The sequence below is a fragment of the Rhinoderma darwinii genome, chromosome 5 (assembly GCF_050947455.1).
Source record: "Rhinoderma darwinii isolate aRhiDar2 chromosome 5, aRhiDar2.hap1, whole genome shotgun sequence".
In the NCBI taxonomy this organism is placed as follows: Eukaryota; Metazoa; Chordata; class Amphibia; order Anura; family Rhinodermatidae; genus Rhinoderma; species Rhinoderma darwinii.
Window position 1 is genome coordinate 304,661,108 of NC_134691.1, and position 12,307 is coordinate 304,673,414.

A 12,307-nucleotide genomic window follows, 5' to 3' on the forward strand; every position below is an offset into this window, starting at 1 on the left:
AGGAGAATTTAACATAGACAACAACTGGCAAATCGAATGTAAATGTGCAGAAATACAAGTTGGACAAGTGAGCAATGACTAACGGAAACTCTTTATACAATGCAAGGGTTTCTTCTTTTATCTGTTTTTGGTTTATGTTCTTGGTTTTCTGTTGGTGAATTATATTTGTGCTTAATCATGGGCATAGCTATGGGGGGTGCAGAGGTAGCCGTTGCATGCAGGTCTTGGTACCTCTGCAAGGGAAGAAGACACCAGTGACCCAGGAGCTTCAAGTAACACGACCAAATTTAATTCTCTAATCATTTCACCAAATATCAACCGTTTTCTACAAGTTGAGCATTTCTAGCATCAGCCATGACTAAGGACGCGTGTAGCGTTTGAAACGCGTAGGCTTCACTCCAATACGGATATCTTCTCCTACACTACCAGGATTGCACACTTTTTCACAATTTTTTTTTCCTGGTGTCTCTTTTCATTTTTAATCGAACAATTTTTTCATTAAACTTGGAACTTCGTTCCATTTTATTCAACAAATCCACGCTGGATCCAAATCCTCTTGTTTCTACTACCATTTCTACGCAAAACTTACAACTGGCCATATGCTGGAAATCATATGTTAGAGCAACAGCTATTTTTGCAAAAGTGACAACCAGATCCATCACTAGATGGGTTGTCACATTTAGATTAGCCGGAAAGCAACTGACTATCAGTTGCCTTTTTCCCCCAAATTTACTGTCTATTAACATGAAAGTAATTGTTTCATTACAACTTGGTCAATCCGGCTATTGTCACTTTGCGCAAAATTGCAAAATTAACATAATCAGCATTAAAGTGACATAAGCAGTCAGTTAATGTCCACCTTTTAGCACCATGTTTTTAGGTCTAAAATGATATGTGGTTCCATAATAAAGCTTTAAGTTACATTTTCCTGATATATAGATCCAATCCCTTGTAAAGACAGAATTAAATGACAAAATTCAATGTGCCTACAGCCACCAGTAGAGGGAGCTTAGGAGCTGACTGTATACTGTTATGCATTGAACTCAATATTGAAACAATATGCAGTAAGCTCCTAGGCTCCCCCTAGTGGTGAACGCAGGCACACTGCATTTTATCATTTAACTCCATGTCAACACAGGGGATTTGGGACTTTGTACAAGGAAAACACCTAAAACAACATTGTGCTAAAAGATGGAGAGGTGAATCATAACTATTTCAAAACCTGAAAGATCAGACATGACTACCAGGTATACTATTTTACACTACCGCTACGTCACTCTCACAGGTGTCAAAGGAAACTGAAATATGGGAAATTGTTGGGCAGGGAGCTAATATTCTTTAGTGATCGCATCAGATAGATATTAGGGTCCTGGACTTATCTGAAGAACTAAGCAACCATATTGTATACAATTTGAAGAGATTGTCCACTTTGGACAATCATTTATTGCGTATGAAGCAATACAAAACTCAATTTAACTATGGAATATGAATTGAAATCTTTTATAACAGGTCTGATGGTTGTGTGAATACATTTTAGACAGTTCAGTCTATGACATACAGAACAAAGGGCCTTAAAAATGTGAAAAGTGATTTATAATTGCTTGAAGTTACGGTCATAAAGCCTGAGGCTGCACTACTGCCAAGTACTGATAAAAATTTCACTTTTTCTCATCTCTGTGAAGTATATCCTTCTCATAGAGATACTGTGTGGATCCGAGCCACCATCAACATTAATATCTATTTCTTACCCGGCTTGAATAGTGTCAGTTATTGCGTGAGTGTGTGTGTGTGTGTGTGTGTGTGTGTGTGTGTGTGTGTGTGTGTGTGTGTGTGTGTGTGTGTGTATATATAGATACAAAAATAAAATCCAGCAGCACAGGCTTAAATGAAAGGGGGTGCAAGCCTTAGGGAACTGACCACTGTGCCTCTAGACAAAAAGCAGTAAATAGGCAGCACTCACAAAGGCTTATGGTGAAAAAAATGGGTGCTTTATTGACCCCAAAAAATGTTTCGGCTCACAAAACCTGTATATATATTTTTTTTTACATTGATGTGATTGGTGAATTGGATCCACAACAAAATTTGAAGGGGACATGATATAAAAATCTCTAAGTAGTGCAGCCTCAGGCATGGGCCTGTGTCCATACCTCATCATAGAAGATATTAAAGAACATTTTTCATATTTTTTTTTATATACTAAAGGGATGTACACACACACACATTTTTTTTTTTTCTAGTAGGTCTCTAAGCTAATTTAGATTGTCACCTTGCTGGTTTACCTTATGTAGATTAATTTGCTGATATCATATTTGTAACTAATGACCTTTCCCAGAATTACATGTTTTCCTACAATATATTTCTCATAAATATAAACTGTTCCCAACCGAACAAATTTGTGAAACTTTTCCTAAATAAATTACAATAATATTAACAGTATGATTTGCAATACAAATGCAGCGCAACAGACGTAAATATATGGAGACAAGATTAGATGCTCTTGCTGCATTCATTAAGAATTTTATATGCAGAGATGTCATTAAAAAATCATGTACTTTCCTTGTCTGTGTTTTGTCTGACATGATGTGCTGAATTTTCTCCTTAGTAAATATTACCAAGTATTACCAACAAAATTGATTTAACTACTCAGAAAACTGTAGCAACTGGGAAGATAGGAGGTCACTTGGGACAGTTTGAGCACTATGCAATGGGGACTGTCACACTGGTCTGTTTATGTGTCGGCTCTAACTATTTACACTCATTAAGACAGTTCTATATAAAAATATGGAATTATAATTTAACATAGTTCAGAGCTATTCAAACTGTGAGACGGGCCTGATCGGTGAAGCGCCCCCCAGATGTTGGTGAGGTGCAGCTGGGGAGGCAGTTTTCAGGAGTGATTATATGCTGCACACAGGACCGTATTTTACACAAGGCACTGGGGGTCCAGGGCCTAAGGCAGCACTTTGCAAGGGGGCAGTTGCCAGCTCCCAAGTAATACGTTTTATTTTTCATCTTCCCCCGCCTCCCTATGACATCCAATGACTTTTTTTGGGGAGGGGTTGATGAAGTGAAGGATCAGTGACCACCTCCCTGACTGCTTAGTGCTGAAAGGTGAAGCAGCCCCTACTGTCAGCTTCTCCACCTATCAACACTCATTTGAAAGGAGATGAAGGAGCACTGCTTGTCTCTCTCCTCTCTTTCTGCCTGGCTGAGGGGCAGTGATCAGCGTCACTGCCGTCTGCCAGATTTCTAATTCTAAGCTGTGTTAAGCACTGGCAGCAGCGGAGGATGGATTATGTCAGCGCCTGAGCTACGCCTTAGCGGTACTTGCACAGTGCCATGGAGTCCCTGTCAGTGAAAGGTAGTAGTTTCTTCTAGTCCGTTAAGTCTGTAACACCAGCTGGAAAGCGTGCATATACTGTAGGTACTAAACATAAGGATCTAAGAGCATAGTCAAATGTTACGTTTTGGATGAAAATATGCTATAACTAAAAACTCTAGTGAAAACCATAGTTTTCCTTGTGAATCTTTACCAGTAATCATATCGGATGCCACTGCGGTCTCTTGAAGGTTTTAAAATATATATATATGTCACGCCATTGCATAACAACAATCCAAGAATACACTGGGTGACAACTGCATTGCTACTTTACCCGGTGTATTCTGCTGTGTTTATGTGGATGATGCAAGGCTGTTACTAATCAGTCATCTTCTCCCTACAGCGGACTAGGGCTTGCATAAAGCCTGTGATATGCATGCTGCTGTACAGGGCATAGTCTGCAGCCTCTCCTGGGCCTTAGTGCATCTATGGCTCTTCTGCATCTTGATCACAATTTGGAATGATCTTTATAAGGCTGGTTTTACACATTCAACTTTAAAGGGGTTTTCCCCATAAGAGACATTTATGACATACCCACAGGAAAATCTCTTTTGAAGGTTTACATAGCTTTTAATATAGTAGGAATGCACAAAGTTTATCTAGAAACCTATGGCATCTCTAGCAGGATATGCTGCAATCTGTAGTTCCACAGGCCTACTTTCAGTAATAATATACTAGTAAAGTGCCCTGTAGATCAGTGTGACTTGTGGACCTACAGGTCCCAGCATATCCTAGCAAAAGCTATGAGACCTAAAAAACACAAATGCCACTGAGCAGTAGGAGTTGGTGCCTCTAGTATGCCCTTATTATTGACCTGCCCACTGCCCACCTCCCTTGTGAACTCACCCGATAATGTCAAAGTGGACAGAAGGTCAGGACTTCCGTGAGGCCAGGAGAGAAAGTAGATAAGAGGGGGAGACAGAGACACACAGGGGCTGCTGTAGAAGGAGCAGCCATCCCTTCAGACACTCTGAGGCAAGGACTCTGTGTGTCCTGGCCGGGGCTTACTAGCAGTGTGTGCCAGAGCTTGTATGCAGCTTCTATACAGTGTTTGACTCCTCACTGCTGCTGCAGCCTATGAATATTTGGCTGTATTAGATCTCCATCTTAAAAGCAGGTGAGCTGTGGGACCCCCCTCTCGACTGTGGGCCCCCGCTCCTCTACTGTGGGCCCCCTCTTCTACTGTGGGCCCCCTCTTCTGTGGGCCTCCCTCCTCTACTGTGGGCCTCCCTCCTCTACTGTGGGCCCTCCCTCCTCTACTGTGGGCCTCTGGGCAGTGACAGCCAATATAATCTACCTCCAGTAATATCAATCATCTGCTTCTCTCTGAACTCAGAGAAAGCGCTGATTGGTTAAAGCAACTTCCTGTCACACAGCCACAGGCTATTCATGTGTCAGGAGCTGCTTTCTGACCAATGAGCGCTTTATTCAGTGCAGATATAGCGCTCATTGGAATTTTCCTGCATAATCAGCTGCTCCGATACAGTGCCGAGCAGCTGTCCAGCATGAAATGTTAGCCACTTAGCGAGGTGATATTTGGAGGATCCCCCGGTGAGCCCGTGTTTAAGTGTCTGCTGGAGTTTCTCTTTAAGACTTAATGCAGTATTCACACCCCACCTTTGAAATTGGTGAACTACAAGCTCCATGATTTTTTTCATTACGAGAAAGTAAAACTTTGAAGTGTGAAAAAGGAGGATTTTTTTTTTAAATCTAAAATCAAATGGATCAGACTCCTCTGGAACCCAATCATCTACCTTTTCTTAGGGGTAGAAGTCACACAATGATACACCTGACACATCCAGCAGGAACAGGGAAGGACAAGATTAAGATAGTCATCAGATGAAACCCCCCCCCAGCACACAAAATCCACCTCATCACCAATGTGGGCCTAGCGGGAGGTATCGGTTTATTTTTACAGATTTGCAGTGGGAAGTGTTGAATAAAAGGTTATTCCATTTTGCCCAAGTGAACACTTCGGAAGCATTGGAAGGATGCTTTTTCTTTTCATTTTTCTTCTGGATAAGATCAGAGGTTGAAGTTCAGAGGAGGTGAAGCAATTAAACAATTTAATGCTTTGAATTAACCAATGGATTTAATAGTTGTTTCCTAGAACGCAACAACTAAGATGGAGCCAGAGTTGCTGTGGACATTGTTACTTATCTTGCAGAGAATGAAAGATATTTTTATTACATAGGGAAGAATACAAAAAAGGTAAGTGAAGATTCTTTGATTTCCAGTGAGGAGGTTGGTAGGGCCCGCATCTTGTGGACTTTTCGGATAAGGTCTATACCTCCCAGGATGCCCCATTGTATAAAAAAAAAAAGAATTTTTGCAACAAGTGTACCATCCTTTATTATTGCTGAATTGTAACATGCTTAATACTTCTTACAGCTGAGCATTTGCTACCATTGTATTCAGTCTAGGAAACTTTTTGCAAGCTAAATACTTAAAGGGTAACTAAACTTTCAGAAAACTTCTGACATGTCCTAGTGACAAGTCAGAAGTTTAGATCGGTGATGGTGTGAGCACTGATACCCCCACCGATCGCTAAAACGAAGAGGCAGTAGCGCTTGGGTGAGTGCTGAGTCGCTCAGTTTCTGATCGGCTTTTCTCAGAAAGCCATGCAATTGGTGTACGGATTCATAGACTTTCTATTGAGCCCATACACCAATTGCTTGGCTATCCGAGAAACGAAGCTGCTCATCGCTCACCCGAGCGCTACTGCCATCTTGTTTTAGCGATTGGTGGGGTGTCTCAGTACTCAGACCCTCACCGATAAAAACTTCTGACATGTCACTATAACATGTCTGACGTTTTTTCAAAGTTTAGTTACCCTTTAAGCAGAAAAAAAATATCTATCCTGTCATCATTGTTTGCTACAGTATAGGTAAACTATATCAACATGTAGTATCAGCCATTACGCCCACGGAGGGTTGCCTAGACTGGATACAATTGTAGCAAGCTCTTAGGTGTTAGACGTATTAGGTCTGTACAGGTTTTCAACCTTTTGACGCACACAAAAATGTCCCCATTCACTGACAGCAAACAGAAATTTTGAAAATGGCGAGGAACTAAAACACCAAGGGGGAATTTATTAATCGATATACGCATTTTATGGTGTAGAAAAGGCACAAATTCAGCGAGGCCACTCATAGCCTGACAAATTTACTACAACTTATGCTAGGACCTGGCGTCAATTATAGCGTAACTCTACGCCAGCTTGTAGCCGACATAGATTTCCCTTTCTGGCGTACGGACGGCAAGAGGTGTGCACCTCTTAAAAAAATAAAAGCATCTTACTCCAGTGCTCCTTAGATTAAGACTGGTGCATGAAACTCCCATCCTAAGTATAAATGAAAGTTGCAGGATACAATACTTACAATTTATATAAACCAGAAAAACCAACTAATGCATTAGCGGATGTCAAAACTAGATATTAGTGCATTGTGAAATGTAGACCGTTTGTCCTGAATCCATTGGCCTGACCTTCCGATAATAGTTTTAAATCTAATTGTAGAGGGAAAACTTTGGGGTCTAATGTGGCTCCAATGTGCAAACAGCCTTATTGCTTCTTTAGGAAGGCAGATTTGTCTGCTATATCTTTTTGTGCTCGTCTTCTAGAATAGGAATGAACAGACAATACTTTTTATCTATTATTTTCAGAAATGCATTTCACTTTAACCTTTTTTACAGTTTCTGAGTACTTGGTGATTAAATACAAATTAATAAATAGACCTTAAAATACATAGGGGTGTTGTGTGCCAGTGAGATGCCTCACGTAATCTCAAAAATAGCCAAAATATAGAAACGGGCACATCAAAATTGAGAGACAATAACCTGTTAAAGTTGGAAAAAAAGATATATTCTTTGTATAAATATGATGGTATACAAAAACACTATGACAATAGTGCGAAAGTACAAGAAAGTAATCACCCCATATGGCGAAGTCCACACATTCAGAAAAGTTGGTGAAATGTCACGTATTCTGGACTTGAAATCTGGAGGACTTCAGCGTGATGCTTCAGAAAGGGGGAGGTCCCCCGAAACGTCGCACCTGGCGTAGTCAAACGCCGATTTACCCTCCATGTAGGACTCTGCCGAAGTCCTCCAAAATTCAAGTCCGGAATACGTGACATCTCACCAACTTATCTGAATGTGTGGACTTCGCCATATGGGGTGATTACTTTCTTGTACTTTCGCACTATTGTCATAGTGTTTTTGTATACCATCATATTTATACAAAGAATATTTTTTTTTTCAACTTTAAACAGGTTGTTGTCTCTCATTTTTTGATGTGCCCATTTCTATATTTTTACTTGGTGATTAAACCCACAGCAAAAGTTATCACGTATCTGTTTATGGCTAATTAAGAAATAACCTATTGAGGTACGAAAGCAAGTGCACTAGATGTATACCAAGTCTTCCTGTGGGTCAGTTTCCTCATGTAAGAAGGATTGCGAGTAACAATGGAATGCGTCCTCAATGTTGATAGAATATAATTACTGTTAGGTCGTTGCAAGAAGACCCCCAGATGAAGACATTCAGCCAAAACATGCATCAGTGTGAACGCAATTTCATGTGATCTTCGAATATGGGTTTAAAAAAAAAAAAAATCGCTATATTGCCAGCACACATTTATTGTTGCGTCCTAAACATTCTTGCATTCTTGCACTTTACTCCCCAGTTTCTATACTACATTTAGACTGAGGTGTCATGTTTATGCAGGACATACGGATATAAGCCTATATACTTGATCCATAGAGAACGTCCATTATTTTTGCTGTTGGACTCATTTTGTAACTTACAGGTTTGTTTTCAGTAATAAAGATTTAGCTTTCATTTGAAAATATTTTTATGGCTCTTTTGTGCACTCTGGTCTCTCTGTTGGTTTTGATATCATGTCTTGGAGTGGAACATTTGATGGTTTTCTGACATACTGCCCCTTTAGAGTTATCTTTTGGGGTCATAAATTATGTACATCTTCCACTATTCTTGGTTTAAGGGAAAGGAAAAGTAGTATTCACTTTATTTCTACTTACAATGGACTCATAAGACCTCTGGTATCTTGCACTATAATTGTCCAGGCTTGGAAATAATTCAATTCTGGCTGTTTAACCGCTTAGATGCTGCGGTCAATACCGACCACGGCATCTAAGCCATTAGAAAGAGTGGGTAAGCCCCCTCTGTCACTTCTCCTGCGACGAGATCACAGTGTGCCGATTCTTGTCATAACAGCCCCCAGGTCCACGGGTAAGAATCACAACACACTGCATTACATAAGTATTGCAGTGCATTATACAAGAAATCTAACGACCGCATGTTTAAGTCACGGAGTGCGAGTAAACCACAGTTAACATTTTTTGTAATGTACAAAAAAAATGTAAACCGTTAAAAATACCCTTTTTTCCCTCTTTAAGGTAGTGTAAAAAAATAAGAAAAAATAAACATAATGGGTATGGCCGAATTCGTAAAAGTCAGAACTATTACAATTACTTTTTTTGTGACTTTGGCTCCCAAAAAATGGAAAAAAAAGTGATAAAAAAATTTGTATGTTCCCCTAACGTAAATTGAAACTCGGAAGAGATTGGGGCTGAAAGTTGATTATTTGATGTTTGATTTTACCTTTGTGTATTTTGGTAAGAATTAAATAAATTAACATAAATAAAAAACAGTAACCAATAATAACCAGAGCTTGCCCTGCAAAAAACAAATGCTTACACAGCTCCATCAATGGAAAAATAAAAATGTTATGGCTTTCAGAGTATGGTGACACAACATACATTGAGGCAGATTTACTATTCAAAATCCACCACAAGTCTGGTTTAAATTGAGCCAAACATGCTGTGCGCTCCATTTTTTAACTGTTTTAGACACTTTTTTTCATCACAATCTAAAAGGTGGCTTGGCTTAGCGGGAAAGAGGAGCTGTCTGGCAGAAAGAGGGCGTGGATAAAAACGTGACACCGTGCGCCAAAAGTGCTCCCAAATTTTGGAGCAAAAAACTGGTGCCAACTAATGAGTGACATAAGAAAGAAAAAAAAATGTCTAACATGACTAACAAGATGCACAAAATGAATCATACAGCATGCACTATTTTGACTGCCTTGTCGTAGTTTACACGGTCTAAAAACTTAGACCGTATTAGTACATCTGCCCCATTTTTTTTTTAACAAATTGTTTTACCTTTGTAAAACTAAAAAAATCATAAAAAACTATACAAATTTGATTAATCGTAATCGTATTGACCTGCAGAATTCCATAAAAAAATTTAAAATATATATTTTTTCCATTTAGCCCACATTAACCCCATCTACTGTTTACCTTCACTGGAGATCTGCATATTAACTAGAGAAAAACGTGTGGACACTTAAACCATGCTGTATCAGCTCTATGAACATGTATTAATGCAAGCACCTACACTTGTCTTTGTTAGTATCTGCACTCCTAGAGGGGAAATCCTAACAAATACCCATATGAGTCAGTCTCCTGTCCAGCAATAAAAAGCAATGTCATGTATTATTATTTCTTATTAAAGAACATGTCCACAGAGAGCACTGCAGCTACATTAGTGATTATATTCCATAGAAAGGTCATAAAGCGCTTTGTACATGACTGTCAGGTGGGACACTTGGTAAAATAGTGTACAAGTGTAATATAATACCCAGGCCATCGCCCGTCTGACCTTTATACAGCTGATGTTGATTACTAACAGTAGTTATTACACTTTGTTCTTTAGTAACAGTTATCCTTTATGCTATAAAGCCAGATATGTCTGAAGACGGGCACAGTAACAAGAACATTTTCAAATATAACACCAGATTTAAACTACTAAACATTTGGAATACAATATTAATAGTAACATACTCAATATAGGTTACATAAAAAGCACCTTCTTTAATAAAACAGATAACAGACTAAAAGAGAGGACAATTCTGTGTTGGGATTTATATAAAAAAATGCACTACCTCCTCTTTCTTATACTTGATCGCTGTGGGAAACAGAAGGGGTAAAACTTAACTTTATTTGGTTTCCGTTACAATATCGGCCAAATAGACAAACAAAAATTTGTCAGTGAGAATTGGAGATTTATTTAAAGTCTATACTCTTCCATAAGGGTCCTTGATCTCGGACTGAACCATAAGCCAAGCTGCGCGACCTCACAACCATGTGCATGTGATAAATATTGACTTCTCCATGTCCTATTCCCCAGATGATACGTGTAGGGAAGGGAAAGCCTGTAGCGCTGGGCTGCCCTTTTTAGGGTGACCGGACAACCGCTCTTACCAGGGATGAGATCGAGTGCCATGAAAGAACAATACAGGTCTACCATCCTGGCTGAGAACTTTATGCACTACTAATTTTTTTTGTCTATTTGGACAATATTTAAAAGGAAATCAATAAAAGTTACATTTTATCTTTATTTACACTAGTGATATGATAACAAAGAGATTGCTTTGAAAGAAAATATTAATGAATCGGACTGTTTGCAAACACATGTACATAGTCAATGACTACTATCCGCCATGAGACAATCAACTTAAAGAGGGAAATAAAATTAAAAGATGAGCAAGATGGAAGGCAATCTTATGCAAGGCACTGGGTGACGGGCACATAGAACCAAGCACTATGCCGATGATTGGTTGAAATTCCATTTTCTCTGGCATTGGCACTGTTCTTGACTCTTCCTTGGATCCTATTATGTTTCAACACCATGCTACTTGATCATTTTCTGTTGTGGCTTGAAACTTTACTATTTTCCTGGAATGTGGTTCCAAATCTTGATGACAAACTTACGGTTTTTGTTTAGTCTTCTGTAGATTTCTTGTTGTTTGCATTCATATCTGACTTTGTGGTAAACACATCCAGTCAAGCGTTATAAGGAAATGATGCTATTGAGTGGAAGAAGACCATACCTGCTTAGTTCCTGGGGTTATGAACAGAATTATGGGTCTAGGAATTATAGTACAGTGCATGTCTAAATGTACAAAACAATCAAAATTATTAATTTGAACATCACCTTAATATACAGATATGAAATTGAGAATTTCCAAAGCCTTATCACTATAACAAAAAGACTATTACATGAATCAATACAGATATTGTGTTTTTTTTTTTTTTAAATGGAGGTAAGAATATTAAAACATCTAAACTAGTAGAGAAAATCCGCAATGGCAACTCCGCGCCAAAATGTGAGGATTTTTGTGTGGATTTTATTGTGGATTTCCCTGCGGAAAACATCAGAGTGTTGAACCACCCCCCCCCCCCCCCCACTACACTCCTCTCCACTGGCGCCTCCTTGTCAATGCTTCCCTAATCCTCGGACAATACTTACCAACAATCATTTAACATATGACCACTTCTGTAACTGTCCACTCACTATATTACAACGACACTATGGATGGAACCAGTGCACTTGCAGATTTTGGATATGGACAAGGTTTATACTTTCCTCGGTATTGAATAGAGGCAAATTTGCCAGTTTGGCTGCAGTTTATATGCCCGTATTGAAACAATGGAATACTGATAATTACTTTGCATGATAGGTGTATATTAATAAAAATGTATATAATATCTCAAATCACCTACATATCCTTATTAAAGAAATATGATTACTACTCTGTATAGTTATACCAATAGAAACGGATTGTTCATTTCTTTTCAATCTTATATTTACTGGGTGTGTTGACCATCCCCCGAATAACTATTTCAGTCTTTGGCTGGCATGAGATGCATTCTCTACTATAGTGTTGGAATTACTTTGGGACCGATCTCCCTGTAATTACTCCACGTTGGGTTTTTATGTTCATTACCTGGCCATTGTAATGGTTATAATTGTTCATGTGATTAACTTGGTATTTATTATATGCCATCTACCATGTATAGGGTCGCGCATGTTTATGTATTTAGGCCTATTTATAGGGTCATGCAT